We start from the raw sequence: 18,253 nt of genomic DNA, 5'->3' as shown, positions 1-18,253 counted from the left end.
TGACTTTTGCTCTTGTCTCCCCTACCCCTTTGTCTCTCCCTCACCCTCTCTCTAGTTTTTAAAAAAATGTATCAGTGACCCAGGAGTGCATGCCTATAATCCCAGCATTTGGGAGGCTAAAGCAGGAGAACACAAATTCAAACTCAGTCTGAGCCAATACCTTGTCTAAACAAAAAACAAAAAATAAACCAAACAACAACAAACTTAGGAGTGTAACTCAATGAGAAGACCTTGAGTTCAGTTCCCAGTAATAAAATATAGATAGAAGTAAATGTGTTAGCATTAATATTGATATGATTAGTGTGACCATTCATCTTGATATATCAACTCCATTGGTTAAAATGGGCTGCTCATGAAGTCATTCTAGGACAGTTTTAAAGTTATTGTAAAAGAAAAGTGGTGAAAGGTAACTAAGCACATGAATTTACTAATGCTAGAAAACCCAATAAAAGGTCAACTTACTATTTTTTAAACAGCAAGATAATTTACTTGTAACTAACCTAGTAAGTAATCTTTTCTATAAAAAAAGGTAAAGTCTTAAATTTAGAATTCAAGATTTTTATCATTAGCAACACTCAACTTGTTCTAGATATTAAAAATACAAATTGACAAATTTTGTGGCTGCTATTAATAGAATAATTTTGAGTAACAAAAACAAAATAAATAATACAAATGACTGAGTACCTGAGGTAAACTAAGCAGGTATATTATCTATTATTAAAAGAAAGATAAAGAAATATCAATAAAACTAGAAAGACACCTTTTTTATTGCAAAGAAAAATAGTTGACATCCAAGGAACATAGGGCAAAAATTCCATTAACTAGGAACACAGTAAAAGCTGATGTTATTTGCTTTTGCCAAAACAAACCAGGGAATACAGCTTCTTCAGAGAGTCAAGTGTCCAACCAAACATTCAACCTAACATCCGCTCATGTATTTATTATGTCCAATTAAATCAAAATAGCCAGTCTGCCAGGGAGTATGATTCTATTAGGTCTTGAAACCTAATCATAGTGAGATTAAGTCTATCATACCAAACAGCTGTTTTAACAGTTGGATTTCTCCAAAATTAAAATATTCTATTCCTGACAGTGCCTAGCAAGCAACTCAACTATTAAAACAGCTGCTCAAATGGAAGAGTTAAAAACCAAATGTACATAGTTTTCTCCCTATTTGCAACTGCTATGAGATTCTTTCAGAATAAAAGTTCCCCAACTTAAGTTCATTTTGACATTTTTCAACCTGTTTAAATGTTTATACTTTTATAGCCTCTACATCTGACCTCCAGCCAACATTTCTTCCATCATCATCTCTCTTGGTGTTTGCTCTTTGCATCTTTCATACTTTAAACCATAATTGCTGGTAGTTTTGTATTTCCCTCCTTAGAAATATTAGTGTACTTTACACTAAGGTTAACTATTAAGGTAAGACACTTAGAATAATACAAAAAAAATTGCTGGCACATAGTTTTCCTTTGGGGTCACTTTATAATTCTTCAAAATTCTGCATTTGTCATTCTGTTCTCTTTCACATATGTCTGTTTGTCTAATCATCTATACTTAGGCACAGAAACTATTCACCAACAATCATATTACCAACAATAGTTATTTTACCTTTTCTATCTATCCAGGTCTAAGAATAGATTTACTGCAGAACCCAGACTTACCAAACCTGAACATACCTACAAAGGAACAGAATACTCTTCAAGATTACAAAATTTTTCCTGTAGCAGCTCCAGCTCTTTGGCTGGGTTATATACAGTGATTCTGGCATATTAATCTGAGAAACAACCTTTTTCCCATGCTCTGCAGATAGCATAAATGAAAGGATGTCCACAAACCTCGTGCCAGGCAAGACCATCCCAGGACAAGTTGACACTAACAGAGACACTGGAGAGCTCTGTGATTCAGAGCTCAATTCCAGGCTTGGAAGTCATTTTAATAAGTCACATCAAACTCTAAATTATAACTACAGCAGAGCTAAATTTTCTTAATTAAAGGAGACTTTGAAATACAGCTCTGCTGTCACTAACCTATTATCATAATGTTAGTGGTGAAGACACTAACCCCAAAGTCTCCTAACTTTATTTTGGAGTCAGTTTGTAGAACAATTTCATTCCTCCAAGTTACAATATTGTTAGGATCAGTTTGCTTTACAGGGCTAAACAGAAAAGTTTTCATTTTTAATAAGAACTTAGATAAATAACCCTAAATCCCAAAGGGCCTTGTTAAAGCAGCCTCATAAAAGTTTTACACTTGCATATGAGTTTAAAAAAAAAATGTCTACCTAGCAATTTGAGCTCCTGCTGATTTCTCTAGCCTTGGGGAAGTTATTGTTAAAATTCACATGTCTCGCTATTTCAAATGATTTAAAGCAGTGTATTATGATAAATCACCATGAAATACACCAAACGAAAGATACTATTCAAACAAAAAATCTCAATTTTAAATACACAAAATACACACAATGCACCCATCCATATGTTTAAATAGCATTAAGGTTTTGATACATTACTCATCTGATCACATATTTTATCCTCAGATCCTAGGACGCAAAAACATATTTTGTACAAGGTTATCTATTTTTCCCTTTCTTTTTTTAGGAGGTCATTTCAGCACATTTTGACTCCACCCTGGAGAATTTAAGTTTATGCAGTAAAGTTCCAAGAAAATTGAAAACTAAATCAATTGGAATAACATGAACATGAGTAGTGGGCAATGTTAGCATTTTATCTCAAGAACAGGACTGACAAAAATATGTAAAAGTTGAGAGCACAAACAGAACAGAATCTTATGCTCAAACAATGGAAGTGCACGGATGGATTTTTCAAAATGCCTCAGTACCTAGCATATCGTTTAATATACTAAGAGCTTAATAAATATTTGCTAAATGAATTTTTTTAAAAAAATCAGTTTATAGGTCACCTGTGATTTTCATTCCATTACAGATTTATCATTAGTGCTTCTCAGAGCTTTGAGTGAGTCATCAGGAATTTCTACTTAACTCTGAAAATATGTTTGATTTCAATGCCAGAATCTCAGATCAGAAATTAATTTAAGAGGAATTTAGCACCTCTATAAGATTTCTAACATTTGACTATCTGATTTTTTACTTTACAAATTCCAGTAACAGGAGATTCACTGCAATTAAGTTCTCAGTGAAATCTACCCTTCAGAACCTGAGTCCATCAGGAAATATCTGACATCTAATTCTCCTCATTTTTCTGTAAGCTAACCATTCCTCATTTCCACCAACAGTAATTCATATTATATGAATGAATCTCCGTAACACTGTAGTTGTAGTTTTGAACTTACTGATCACTTGTTAAAATAAAAGCTACCATGGTGTTTAGCAATGATGAATAATGAAAATTTGCATAGTATCTTTTATACTATCCAGCTCTTTCACATGAATCAATTCATTTAGTCTTCACAATAACATTGTAAAATGCAATTTCATCAGACCCATTCCACAGACTGTTAAACTGAGGTTTAATAGGTTAAATGACATGCACATGGTCTTCGGAAGAACTAGGACTTAAATTCAACTTTCTGACTTCCAACTGTTTTCAAATACATCTTTCAGCTTGTCTTTTTCCCTGCAAAATGAGGGTCCTTTGCCTTTCTTGTCCTTTAAGCTTCAAAGGTTTCTAATGAATATTAAATGAAATAATGTACAAAGAAAGCATAAAAGGCAAGTTTTGTTACCCAAATCATTCATATGTAGATAATCTCCGGTTTTAAATATTTATGAATGGGATCAGGCCGCATTACAGGTGATGCCAGTGTTACTGTTCTTTACCTCTAACAGGTATATGGCAACCACATGATCCAGGAGTATAACCAACTCCTATAAAGATATAGAAAATTCACTCATCATTGAGAGTCCTGAGTTTCAATTAGGAAAGCATTTTTTTAGAAAAATAATTTAATTTATGCCTGTACTGATCCCTCAGTATTCTGTTAGCTTTGGTGATTGTGTTACATTATATTATAAATTAACTGAGCTGGGAAACCTATGTGACGTTTTAAAAATAAATTCTAAGAGAAAATGTTCCCATTCTAAGTATTGCCTTAGAAACAATGTTCTGAAATACACCCACCTGTAAGCTGAGACGAGCCCTTTTTAAAAAAACAAGTATATATAGGAGGGGTGTGTGTGCGAGCGTGTGTGGCTGGGGGAAGCCATTGCCTGTTTAATAGTTGCTGTTGTTGCACTTCCGCTTCTCTCCCAGCGAGAGAGAGACACGAGTGGCCAGGCCCAGCCGCAGCCGCAGCACAGCCGCCTCTGCGGCACGGAGAAGCCAGACACAAAGAGAGGGGCTGTTTGCGGGGTGGGGTGGGGGGTTCGCTATGTCGGATGACGATTCGAGGGCCAGTACCAGCTCCTCCTCATCTTTGTCCTCCAACCAGCAAACCGAGAAAGAAACAAACACCCCCAAGAAGAAGGAGAGTAAAGTCAGCATGAGCAAAAACTCCAAGCTCCTCTCCACCAGCGCCAAGAGGATTCAGAAGGAACTGGCAGACATCACTCTAGACCCTCCACCTAACTGCAGTGCTGGTCCCAAAGATGACAACATCTATGAGTGGAGATCTACCATTCTTGGGCCTCCAGGATCTGTGTATGAAGGTGGTGTATTCTTCCTGGATATCACTTTTACTCCAGAATATCCCTTCAAACCTCCAAAGGTTACATTTCGGACAAGAATCTATCACTGTAATATTAACAGTCAAGGAGTTATTTGCTTGGATATATTGAAAGATAATTGGAGTCCAGCACTAACTATTTCTAAAGTCCTCCTTTCTATCTGCTCACTTCTTACAGACTGCAATCCTGCCGACCCTTTGGTGGGAAGTGTTGCCACTCAGTATATGACCAACAGAGCAGAACATGACAGAATGGCCAGACAGTGGACCAAGAGATACGCTACATTAACTGGGTTTTCACAATTCTTACGTTATTTGTGTCACAGAAGAGAGCTGCTTATGATTTTGAAGGGGCGGGAGAGGGTGGGAGTTGGTAAAGAGTAGGGTATTTCTATAACAGATATTATTCAGTCTTATTTCCTAAGATTTTGTTGTAACTTAAGGTATCTTGCTACAGTAGACAAAATTGGTAATAGCAACTTTTAAAACTCATTACTTCTACAATATTGGCTGAAATGTAGAGAAGAATGTACATTTAGACATTTGGATTCAATTACTTGTAGTACATAATTTTTAAACAGCTCAATTTTGTACAGGTTATACACATGGCCATTTAGGTAAAGTCACTGTAGGGCAGCATACTTTTTTGTTTAAAAAATTGGAATTTGTTTTTTCTTTCTTGGAAGGGAAGATTGATATTTAACAGAGTTTTTAGAGACTGTCATCTCATATATATAAAATAGACATGTGGCTATAAGAGAACATGTAGGAAATTAGTAGTTAATGTATTTTATTTAAAGGTTTGAATCAGGACTTGGGAGAAGCTGTAGTGAAATACCTTAAGCTGGTAACTGTAAGGCGTGGAATAGGAGTCACTCAGTGGATGGGTTATATGCTGTAGACTTCTTAACGTCTGCATTTGTTACTGTGCTAATAAACCGTATTAAAAACAAAAAAAACCCAAGTATATAATTTTCAAACATATGATGGGATATTTAAAAGTTATTATTTTATTCTCATTTTCAAAGGGAATAAAGTAGTAGGGTACATTCTAGATCTAATAAAAATAGAGTTGATGTTCATTCCAAGTACATCTTATCAAGTGCTGCTATAAGAACATATTTAAGACTGGGGCTTCCTTCATTTAAGGATTGTTTTCTATATGGAAGAACTGGTAAGCAGGCTGAAATATATAATAAAATTGGCTCTGTTTCTCAATGCAAATCATTTAATTGAAATTCTGAAAATGTATTATCAAAACTATTAGACATATGAAAAACTAAGGAATATAGAAGCATAAACACACACATCCCCATCACTCAGTTTTAATAATGATTAGTTTATGGCTAATTTTGTATCAGCTATATTCTGCACCTAATACACTCACCACTGAGATTTTTTTGAAGAAAATTCTACAAATACTATCCCATATTATCTGTATTAGCTGGCTTCCTTTAAATTAATTACCTTTGATTCATTACAACAAAATACCTGAGGCAATTAAATTACAAAGAGAAAAGATTTATTTTGGTTCATGGTTCTAGAGGCTCCAAAATCAAGTAGTCCCACAGCTATGGAATCTCTGGCAAGGGCAACACATCACAACAGCAGTGCATGGTGGAGCTACTCACTCATATGAGCCATGAAGAGGAAGAGACCAGGGTCCCACACAATCCCCTTTGAAGGCAGGCTTCCACTGACCGTACAGCCTCCCACTAAGCCCCACCTCCAAAAGGCTCATCCACTCCCAGTGACACTACTCTGGGGACCAAGTCTTTAACACACTGACATTTTGAAAATACCCAGTCAAAGCACAGACATCTGTAATTTCAATATGCACCCTAAAGGGTACTCTTTTTAAAAATGTCATTTTCATACTATTATCATAACCCCCCAAAATTAACAACTCTTCAGTCTCATCAAATGTTCACACACTCTCAAGTATTTTAACTTTAATTTGTCCATAATGCATACAGTAATACAGTGAGAGTTATTAACAAACAAGAAGCAAGAAAATAGATGTTCGCTGCATTATTCTGTAACTTCTGCTAATTCAAAATAGTTCATAACAAAAGTTAATTAATTACATTAAAAATATGGTTAAAATTCTTAGAAGGGCCGGGGATTTAGCTCAGTGGTTCTGCTGCCTGCCCTGAAAGCAAAAAGACCCGAGTTCGATCCCTGGTACCAAAAAAAAAAAAACAAAACAAAACATTTGGGTCAGGGATTTAGCTCAGTGGTTTCGCTGCCTGCTGCGTAAGCACAAGGACCTCAGTTTGATCCCCGGTACAAAAAAAAAAAAAAAAAAAAAAAAATTCTTAGAAAGTTAGCCAAAGTACACTGAAACAATGCCCCTTCATGAAGTATAAAATTGAGAAAACATTCTTACACTGACATAATCATCAATAAAGATGATTTCTTGAACAATGAGCTTTGAATACAGATTAATGAGCTCTGTCTTTGCTCCTTATTAATAAGGACACTAACTAGTACTCACAGGAGATATATATAAGGTATGAGATTTGAGGTGGAACACCAGGGCAGTCATTTACAATCAGCAGAAAAACCACCGAAGATGGTATAAAACACTGACACGATCCACTATGTGTCATTTCCGTCATAGTCTTTTCCTAAATATGACATTAAACTTTGAGAAATGTCTTAGACATTAAAGGACAAATACCTAGCACAGAACCCAAAGTACAATCAGCTATTACCAGAAGATTAACTGAGGGGAAAAGGGTATATCAGACCCAGTCTCAGATTTAAGCCCAATAACTAAAGTGACTAACACATTTATTTGTCAAGAATCAATCAGCAATTGTTTTAACAATGAGTTTCTGATATTACACAAAAATAGAATTAGAAATATTCTAGAACCCAACCTTCAAATATCTTATTTCAAAATAACATATGTATCATGTATAGGTCAGATTTATGAGATTCTTCAGGCAGGAAAGAAAAATGTCAAGTAGAAACAAACACAGAGGAAGAAATAGCTCCTTTATAGTAACAAATACCAGCAGGCCTCTTACTTCTGTCCTTTACGGCTAAAGAACTGTTAGCAGTTCAAGGCCACTGGGTTTTCCCCTCTGATCAGCATCATTAGTCCCTCCCCTCTGTTTCACAAATCTCATTCCTCCAGGAGGCTGCTCCAGATAGCCACTTTCGTAGACCAGAAGAGCAATTATTCCTATGAGGCTTGGGGAGTAAATGTTAGTACATTGCTTAGCTGTAAGACAGCCTGCTACATGGCACAAAATGCATTCACCAATTTTAAAAGACCAATTTTACCTACTGCCTTTTACGCTACAAGAATACTAACCTCATCTCAGTATTTAGAAGTAAAGGCCAGCAAACTTTCATAAAGAGTCAGAGAGTAAATATTTTACTGTCTATGGGACAACTACTCAACTCTACTATTGTATGGCAAATGCAGGCAAAGACAGTATTTATACAGATGGGTGTGACTGTGCTTCAGGAAATTACACAAGCAGGGGAGGTCTTGAATTTGTCCTGCTGGCTATAGTTTGCCCATCCTGATCTAAAACAATGAAGTACACCTTGAAACACTTGTTCCATATGTCTATGTAATTTTTTTTCTTTGTAAAGTCCATGTCAATTCCAACCTTCATCAACAATTGTGTATTGGTTACTTATCGATAAGAGGTATCTCCTTCAATGAAACCATTATCTAATTCTAATCTAATGCTGTTTCTTCTGAATAAATTACAGAGTGCAGAATTTATAGCCTTTCTGAGATTAAGGACTTATTTTAGAAACTGACTAAAACTACAAATACTTGTCAAGAAAAATGTACAGATCATTTTTAATCCAATTTTACAGAGTTCAGCTACCCTGAAATTTACTGGAGGAGTGGGCACTATGTCCAAAGACTCCAGGTTTCTGTTCTATCTCTTCAATTAGTTACCTATTACTTTATAACAACTACTCTAAAACCTGGCTTTAAACAATAAAGTTTCTATGGGGCAGAAATTTGGAAACAGCTTGGTGCCTCTGGTTCAGTCTCTCATAAGATTAGTCAAGATGTTAGCAGGGGTGTAGGGTTGTCCCTTAGTGGTAGAGTACTTGCCTAGCAGTAGGAAGCAGGGTTCAATCCCCAGTGTTGAGGGGGAAAGATGTCAGCAGGGCAAGGCCTAAAGGCATTCAAAGGCTAGATGGGGCTAATGAATGTGCTTCCAAGATGGTGTACTCACATGGCTACTGTCAGAGGCTGCAGGTCCTTGCCGCATGGGCTCTCTATGGCCCTCATGGTGGCAGCTAGATTTCTAGAGAATGAGTGATTCTAACTCACAGTAAGAAAATTCACTGTGCCTTTATCATCTACTTTCAGAATTCACTCTGTCATATGGCTTTATTCTATCTGTGTGAAGGAGTCACTAAGTCCATGTCACACTCAAGAGAGAAGAGCTTTTAAGCTCCGCCTCTTAAAGGGCAGAATATGAGAGAATATGTGAACATATTTTAAAATCATCACACACTTCCAAGTAACCTCATGATACCAAGTAGGATTATGTTTAATCTGCCTGGAATCCCTTACTGGTTCTAGCACCAATGCTTATTAAGTAAATACCTGGCACTGACTCATTAATTAATTGAGTTAGGGACAGATCAGATAATTTTTCACAATAAGCCTGTGAATTTGGTAGCAAACAATATTTAGAAGAATCTAAATAGAATCTTTAGTTATTTAACTTTCACAAATTAATTACACTATAAAATGAATAAATAACAATTTCTGAGCTATGCTTCCACAGCTAAAGAGTATATTCTCCTCCATAAAATTCTAAGGAATACCTTACATAAGAAGGTGAAAAGAAGGATAAATTTTATTGATGAGGGACAGTTATCATTTTGAAGATTAAAAAAAGAGAAAAGCATACCAATCACTAATCAGTTAAGATTTGTCTTAAAAATGGGCTGAAAAAAAACTGTCTTCCATCGAGCATTTCCTAAATTGCCAACTTCTGGAATTTCCCCTTAAAAGTTTTCTTATTCAGGTTCTGCACATCTATAAACCTGCCAAGTATAGAGCCTCAGGAGTCAGAGTTGCCAGGCATAATTGATATGGTTGCAGAGAATTAGATACACAAGTCACATTAACATTAATTAGTGTCACCCGCAAAAGTAAAAGTGCATTAATAAAAAATTAATATCTTCATGTAAAAACAATTAGAACTTAAAATTTATTATATTTTCTTTGTTTCAATAGGTTTTGATACAAACATGCAGAGAATTTATGCAAGTATTCCAAGAGGTCCCAACTCTTAAAGATCATGTCTCCAAGGTCAAGAAAGTGGGACCTGTGGTTAGTCTATCTGTGTAAAGACATCTGTTTTCTTTAGGGAAGGAAAGATAAAGTTAGGAGAACCTGAATTTTCCAATGGAAGTGTGAGCTAAAACAGATGACACTTTGGGAGTAGTAGTTACCTCTCCAACTTTTGTTTTTTTTTGCTTTGAGACATGACACTTAACTGTATGTGTATATTTGAATAACAATTCGCCTGTTTATTTCTATCTACAATCCAGGGGTCCTTGTATACCAGACAGTTCTATGTGAGAGGCTGGTATGCATAGTGATGCTGTCTGAACCTTACCAGTAGGGTAAGGTTCATGTGTGTGAGAATGTTAGCAAAATGCATTATTTAAGTGCTTTAAAACATATTAATCTTAAATTTGTAAATACTGTAAATATAAATTCTTTTATGAATTCTCTTTCATTGATGTATACAGGCAGTCTTAGAAATTGCCAATAAAGTTGGGTGTGACAGTGCACACCGGTAATCCCAGTATTCAGGAGGCTGAGATGTGAGAATCACCTTAAATTCAAGGCCAGCCTGAATGACATAGCTAGACCCTGTCTCAGAAAACAGAATAGAGGCCGGGGATTTAGCTCAGTGGCTCTGCAGCCTGGCTTGCAAGCGCAAGGACTGGAGTTCAATCCCTGGTATCAAAAAAAAAAAAAAACAGAATAAGATAGAAGTTGCCAATATGAGACTATCTTTTTCCAATCCATTCCCCTTACCAATTATACCAAGCTGTACTTGGTATATACTAACACCTACCAGCTGACCCAGAAAGTGGCTTCCCTTTGTGAATATACATTCTCCAATCTCCTTTTTAAAAATGTTTCCAACTTGCATTCAATTAATATCAGGGAAATGTTTCTTTCAATATTCACTCTGATCCACTGATATATGTGATAGTATTGTGCAATTTCTCAAAAATGTCCCCTTTGGACCTAGGGTTCCCATCAAAATGGTTCCATGGTCATATAAGATTCATAGGGCTATACACTATATGTTCTTCTTAACAGTCCATATTGACATTTAAAGTATTATGGCACTGAGCAATATGCCAGTAAAAATGTCTACATATAATTTCATTGAGCCCTCAGAACCACAATTTATTTACAAACAAACACGACTTATAAGCACCAATTATACATTAACGTTTTTAAAAGATGATCTCAGTTGACACTGACAGTGGCACCTCCTAAAAAACCATTTATATCCTGCAATTTCCCATGTTTGCATCTTTGCTCAAATTGTCTCCTTTTCAACCTTCTTCTCCCAATTATCTTTTTATCCCTTAGTCCTCATCAGATAAAGTTCTATCTTCTCCATGGAACTTTCCTAATTAGAATTAATCAGAAAGCTCTACTTATGTCTATCATAGAACATAGCATGTGTATCTTATAGTTTTTATGTAACTTGTTAGTTTCTAAATTATTAGGTACTGGAAATACAAATTCTGTTTTACTTTATATCTCTAACTGGAAAGCTGCATGCATAGGAAGTCTAAGTAAATTTTCTGTTGAACCAAATCTGAGGCTATGCAATGTATTAAACATGCACAGCAAGAGAAAACTGTACCTTTAGTCATAAAACAAACTTAACACAATAAACAGTTTGAGATGACACAAGTATCACAAGTTATGTAACTGCAGAATGCTAAGTATATCTATCCCTAAAGATAAGGTAGTTAAGGCCCAGAGAGTCATAGCTATAGTTATAGTCAATGGAAAGTCTGGGACTGCATTCTGTGTCTGTCTCTAGTCTCATATTCTTCACACTGCAAAATGCCAAATGCCCTTCTACAATTTATAAGTGCCTCAACTGTTTCAGGACATTTCAATATCAACAGCCCTACCAATCTCCCCAACTATAAATATGGGAATGTTTCTGTGACTCTTCTTACTTCAAAGCATCTACATCTCTACACCAGAAAAGATTATTAAATTTAAGAAGTATATTTCTACAACAACATATGAAGCCCTATGGCAATCTTTAACAATTAGGACACAGCAATTTTTAGGCCAGTGACAGCAAACCTTTTAGAGACAAGTGCCCAAACTGCAACCCAAAACCCACTAATTTACTGCAATGTGCCAACACTGGAATTAAACCTAAATACTGAGGTTTTAGTGTAGAAAAAAACAACTCATACATTAACATTTTTTGTCTTAAAAGAAAAACAACATGGATATCAGAGGTTCACCACTACTGTTCTAGGCTCATTTTACCCTTCTAGAACACACCTGTGTGTCATATGTAAAGTGAATGAATAATCTGAATATATTTATAAGCACCTGAAGAACTATTTGGTTAAAAATTTGTCTACCTATAACACATTTCTAAGCAATTTCTTTACCCTAGAGTTCTGTTTTGTGGTAGTGGTTTTTAAACACCAACCAAATGATTTCATCAAAGAGGTTAAAGATGGCTGGTAAACTAAGATAGGTCTGTAGATCATACAATGTCTAAGAAATGACTGGAAAGAGGATGAAACAGATATATAATTATTGAAATTCAGTCAAAGAAGCCTAAATAAAGCAAATAAAACAATAGCTCAATATAAAGTTTACTGAAAAAATAAGATATTTTCAAAGAGGCCCAGCATGTGAGTCAAAAATGGAAAGGAAAGGGAATGGAGTTACTCAACAAAGAGTCAAGGTGGTTTGAAGCTGTCTGTGAGTACATGACAATATGCAATATGGCAATAAACTAAGTTGGGTTTGTGGGAAGCCAATTAAGACTGCGGTTTGCAACTAAGGAGTGGAGAGAGTTGATGCTCTAATTAGTTTGAGCAGTTGCCAAGTTTAGGTTTCTTTAGATAGCTAAAAAGAGTGAGGACATACAAGATTCTCAAAGGTATAAATCTGGAGTCCAAAAAAAACTGCTCTTAACTAAATCTATTCCCACAACTATTTCTGCTTTCCAGGCAGTGGTTTCAGATTGATAGTCTGTAAATACTGATAGAGAAGAACATGTATCCAACAGAATCAAGCATTTTGAAGACAGACCTATTCTTGAATTCTAGTCTACTATAGCTTAGCTGTGGCTTAGTGGGCAATTAACAAATTCTATACAGTACTTTCCCCACAGCAATGTTATGAAGGTTCAATGATATGTATTTAAAAGCTTAGCACAAATCTGATGCATAATAAAAGCTCCATTCATGAAAGTTATTATTATATCATTAAAACCACAATATTTATTCTAGAATACTATAAAGGGAAAAGCAAGCTTATAAAGAGTGCATAGATATAAGGAAAACACAAAAATTCTACCCCCTCGCTGCAAAAAAGGGAAGTGGGAATGGTAGTCTGTAGTGTCTATATAACCCTTATGTGAATCCAGAGACACTTCTATTCAGAAAACTTAACTATGCCTGAGTCCCTTCAGAATTCACTTGAATAATCCAGCACATAAACTATCAGCTATGCTCCCAGTCTTCCCCTTCTAGCTTTAAAAACAAACCCTGTGATAAAATTAGCAAGGGTAAGTTACTGTACCAGTAAAGGTATCATTATTTTATGTTGCTAAAAAGAGGAAAACAATGGAAATAACAGATGCTAGGATATAAGAGTAAGACACAAAAAATCCAGTCTAAAATAAGTCTCTATGCATTAATTTTTATATAATTCCTAAAGATAAAGGAATAGTTTATCATTCATGGGCCATCAAAGAAGATTTTTATAGCTCTACTAATGAAGACCTTACCCATACAAGAATACTTATACCCAAAGACATCAATTTCCCTGTCAATTCCTTTCTTAAATACAAGGAGCAATCAAAATATATGGTGAATGTTCAAATAAACTTTATCACATAAAAGATACATTGCCATTATTCCCCTCAAAATACTTCCCCTCAGTTTTAATATACCTTTCCTTTTGTTCTCGCCAATTTCTGAAGCAGTGCTATAAGTCCTCTTTTGTGAGTATCTTTACAAGGTGTGATAAAAAATACAATGAATACTGCTGCCAAGTGCCATCTAACAGAGAGGCAGGCTTGTAAAAAACATTACAATACGTCTTCATCCACCTTATTCATTAGCCAACTATGTGACTTTTGGCTCTTCCCTAAAGTCGAAATGACCATAGAAGATAAACATTATTAATCAATTCAGGACTTTGAGGCAACCACAGCAGCACAACTAAACATGGCCACAAAAGAGGACTAGAAATGCTTCAGAAAGGGGCAAGAATAATGGGCTAAGTGTGCTCAAAGGGAGGGGAAATATTTTGAGGGTGATTAATGACAATGTATATTTTACTGTAATAAAGTTTTTAAAAAAATTTAAACATTCACTGTAGTTTTCAATCACACTTCCTACTACAAAATAAATATACATACTGGTTGAGAGTACAGCCCTATGAATAATTATGTACTCTTAACAAATACTGAACTATATATGACCTACACAAATAAACGAATGTTTGAGAAATTGCAGTATTGCATTCTTATTGGACATGTCAGAGCAATCGCTTCTCAGCCTTTTAGATAAGATCAAGTGTGGACATATCAGAGCATATGATAGGCAAAGGAGAAAGCAGGGCTTGATGGGGCAGTTTGAACTGGAGCCAGCTTATAAAAGACTTTGTATTTTAATCCATGGAGATGAAAATCTGGGTAGGCAAAAAGAAGCAGGGGATATGATTGGGATGACCCGCTGGCTGTGGGATGTACCCTGGACCAAGGAAATTAGACAGGTAGAAGAGATGCAAATAAATACCACCTGAAGACTGACAAACACCTGTCCTAAGTCAATGCAATAATGAAGAGAAAAGAACAGATAATGAAGGAGATTGTGAAGATAGAATGGACATGACTTCATAACTAGTTGGAGGTAGGGGAAGCAACTCCAGGTGAACAGCAGAGAATCATAAAACCATTAACAGAGATACAAACAGGAGGAAACATATGTTCATCAGGAATGTTACTGAGTTCCTTCTATGTTGGGCATACTAAATTTGAGAAGAGAGTGAGACATCCAGCAGAGACAACAGAGGGTCAAGATGGAGATCTTAAGTGAAAGGTGGGATTGGAAATGTGGACTGGAAAGTTTTACTCAAAAGAAATAAGAATTTCTGGGAACAAAAGAGCTTAGCAAGAAACAGAAAGAAGCCAGAGAATATACTCCATTAGCAGGCTATCTGAAGTAAAAGTGGCATGAAAAGGGAAGAGGTCAAAAGAAAGAAGAAAGTGAAGTGGTCAGGGGACAGAAGGAAATCAGAAGAATAGCAAAGCAAACATTTCCAAGCAGAAAGGGTGAATAATGTTGTATACTAAAGACTGCAAAAAAGCACATAATTATGCTTAACAGGTGTTCACTTGAGATCTTTAAATCAGGAGTTTCAGTAAAAAACCAGAATAGGCCTTGGGTTTAGCTCAGTGACATTGCACCTGTCTTGCAAGCGCAAGGTCCTGACTTTGATTGCCAGCACCAACCCCCCCCTCCCCCCCGCAAAACAAAAACAGAATAAAGCATATATGGACATGCTAGAATGACCTCCTTAAACATGACAAGGTTTCAATTCCAATTTTAATTTTTAGAGGATCAAACTGTAAAATCTGTATGTCAAAAAAGATAAAAGTTGGGGCCAGCTCAGCAGCATAGCGCCTGCCTGGCAAGCGCCAGGTCCTGAGCTGGATCCCTGGTACTGAAAAAAAAAAAAAAAAGAAATAAAAGCTTACACGTGAGTTACAAGGTAAACAAAGTATTGATATTCACAACCAGATAAAGGATTAATATTCATAATTACAAAAATTCCTAACACCACCAACAGACAGATGAACACACACACACACACACTTTAAGTAGGCAAAGGAATATGATCAGGCTGTGCACAGAAGAATCTCAAATGTCTAATAAACATAATCAAAGATGTTCAACCATACTAGTAATCAAAGAAACAACCCTTTTTAATAAGACACAATTTTATCTGATTGGCCAAAATTAGTAAACTTGATAATATCAAGTATTGGAACAGGTACGAGGAGCAGGATAAAAGTGTCAACTAAAATAGCCACTACGAGAGCAACTGGACAATATCTATTAAAATGTAAAACATCAGTATAAGGAGCATTTCTATTCTCTGATAAAAAGAGCCAGGGCTCCTATGGCTGATGCTAGACTCCGAAGTATTTTGTGAGATCAAGAAGCAAGGTGCTGCTCACAAACTAAAAGTATGGGAGATATATTGAAGGAATAATGGGAGCCAGTCTAAAACAGCTCCCAGTGGCCAAAGCTGGAAAAATCTGAGCAATAAAAGAAATAAATACAAACAAAATTAAGAGCGGTATTCTGGATCATAACCCAAAATATTAGATTACATAAAATAAATATGCAAGAAACCTTACAATATAAATATTTCACCAGTGGAAGATTCGGTGAAATCAGAATAAAGCCTGGAATTCAGTTAATAGGAATGTACTAACACTGGCTTCTTAGTTTTGACAAGGTGCCATCATAAGGTAAGGTAATAATGTAAGGGATATTTACCTCAGTGGCACGGTGCCTGCCTGGCAAGTACAAGATCTTGAGTTCAATCCCCAGTACCAAAAATAAATAAATAATAATGTAAGGGAAATAGAAACAAAGGTGGGAGTTCAAAGAAACAATCTGTACTATCTTTGGAACTTTTCTGTAAATCTAAAAGTACTCCAAAATTAAAGGGTTATTTTTTATGCTCACTGGCAGCACATATACTAAGAAAAATTTTTTAAATTAACATAAATATATGCCAAGAAAAGCAACTCTACTTCTTTCTGTGCCCTGTAAAGAAATTTTGGAACAAGAGCACAGGATGGTAAACACAAGGGCTTTCTACTCAAGCGTTGTTCGTAACACAGCAAAGTTTAAAATGATTTTAATAGGTTGGGCACAGTAGCCCACTCCTGTATTCTCAGTTGGGGCAGGAGTAGAGGCAGGAGGACTACAAGTTAGAGGACAGCCTGGGCAACTGAGCGAGAAAGATGATATCTCCAAATTTAAAGAGGGGCTGAGAATATAGTTTAGTGGTAAAACACTTGCCCAGCATGCACAAGGCCCTAGGTTCAAACCCCAGTACAATTAAAAACAAATTTTAACAGAATGTCTAAATCAAGAAATAGCTATATTATGTAAAGTCATATAGTATAAAAATGAGCTGCATCTACACGTACTGAAAAGACATAATGATGCATGAAAAAATAAATTCTGAAAGAATGTTATGGTTTATATATTTATGTTAAAAAATAAAACAAAATATTTCTATACTTCTAGGGGCATACATAAGCTATATGTATACGTCTAAAGGTCTGGAAAAATACACAGCAACCTAGTTAGTGATAACTGATGTATAAGAGACTAGAATTAGAGATGGTAGAAAGAAAATGTGACCTTGATCCTATAACTTTAAAATTGTTTTACAAGCAGAATATTTTTATAATTTACCTGGGGAATGAGGAATGATTTTTTTTTTAAGTTGGAGAGAGAATTTTTCTCTGACATAACAAGAAAATGGAAAGAGTACAGTTCTGGCAGCTGGTACGGTGCAGTGCGACAGAGCATGTCCTTGGGAAGCCAACAAGCACTTGCTCCCACAGAGGATGTTATAGTAGCAGCCAAGCTTAACAATGGGAAGCCAATAATGAAATGTTCCATTTCTTCTGGTTTTCAATAGAAGTGCATGTACCTGGAGGGTTCTTGCATTCATCTGGATTTCTTAAAAAATCCCAGAGTACTACTAAAAGAAACTGACTTCTTCGCTCTACTTCAGTTGACCTTAGAATCCAAAATTTATTTTCAACCCAGATGTCTAGGATAATAGTAGAAACATTTCAACTGCTTTACATGACAAATGTCAAAGTAAAATTCTGGCAGACACTAGAGATAATACATCTTTTTCTTTATATTCATCATCCTATTTGAGGCCAATATATTTCCTCACAAAATGGAATTTTAAATATCATATGGAAAATTCTGAAGAAAAATTAACTTCAAGTATACATTTGAATAGCTGCTAAAACTCCATTAAGGAATTTCCCTTAATATATATATTTTACATAAATATTAATATATTTTTAAAGAGACAAATTCCTATCAATAATCTTTAGTATTTTAAAAAATAACATTTTGAGAAGCTTCAAATATATAATTAAAAGCTTTCTTCTCTGCTTTTCTAGTAGTCAGTGATTAAAAGCTACAGATTCTTTCCAATTCTCAATATTCCTTAAAACGGGGCACAAAGTTTCTGTGGTCTATCATTTAATAACACAAGAGTAACACAATATCCTTTGCAAGGAAACAACAAAAC

The 18,253-nt window shown here is 35.5% G+C and overlaps 1 protein-coding gene and 1 pseudogene across 1 annotated transcript in view; one reads left to right on the top strand and one right to left on the bottom strand.

Moving 5' to 3' along the window:
- Window positions 1-18,253, bottom strand: part of Ube3d (ubiquitin protein ligase E3D) — a 136,719-nt gene that overhangs the window by 61,299 nt on the left and 57,167 nt on the right.
- LOC106010688 (ubiquitin-conjugating enzyme E2 E1 pseudogene) lies at window positions 4,219-5,606 on the top strand (annotated as a pseudogene).

The sequence above is a fragment of the Heterocephalus glaber genome, unplaced genomic scaffold, assembly GCF_053883595.1.
Source record: "Heterocephalus glaber isolate CG9 unplaced genomic scaffold, H.glaber_assembly_v1.0 deba00001523, whole genome shotgun sequence".
Classification (NCBI taxonomy): Eukaryota; Metazoa; Chordata; class Mammalia; order Rodentia; family Bathyergidae; genus Heterocephalus; species Heterocephalus glaber.
Note: the sequence above shows the minus strand (reverse complement) of the source record. Positions and strands in the feature narration are given on the sequence as shown.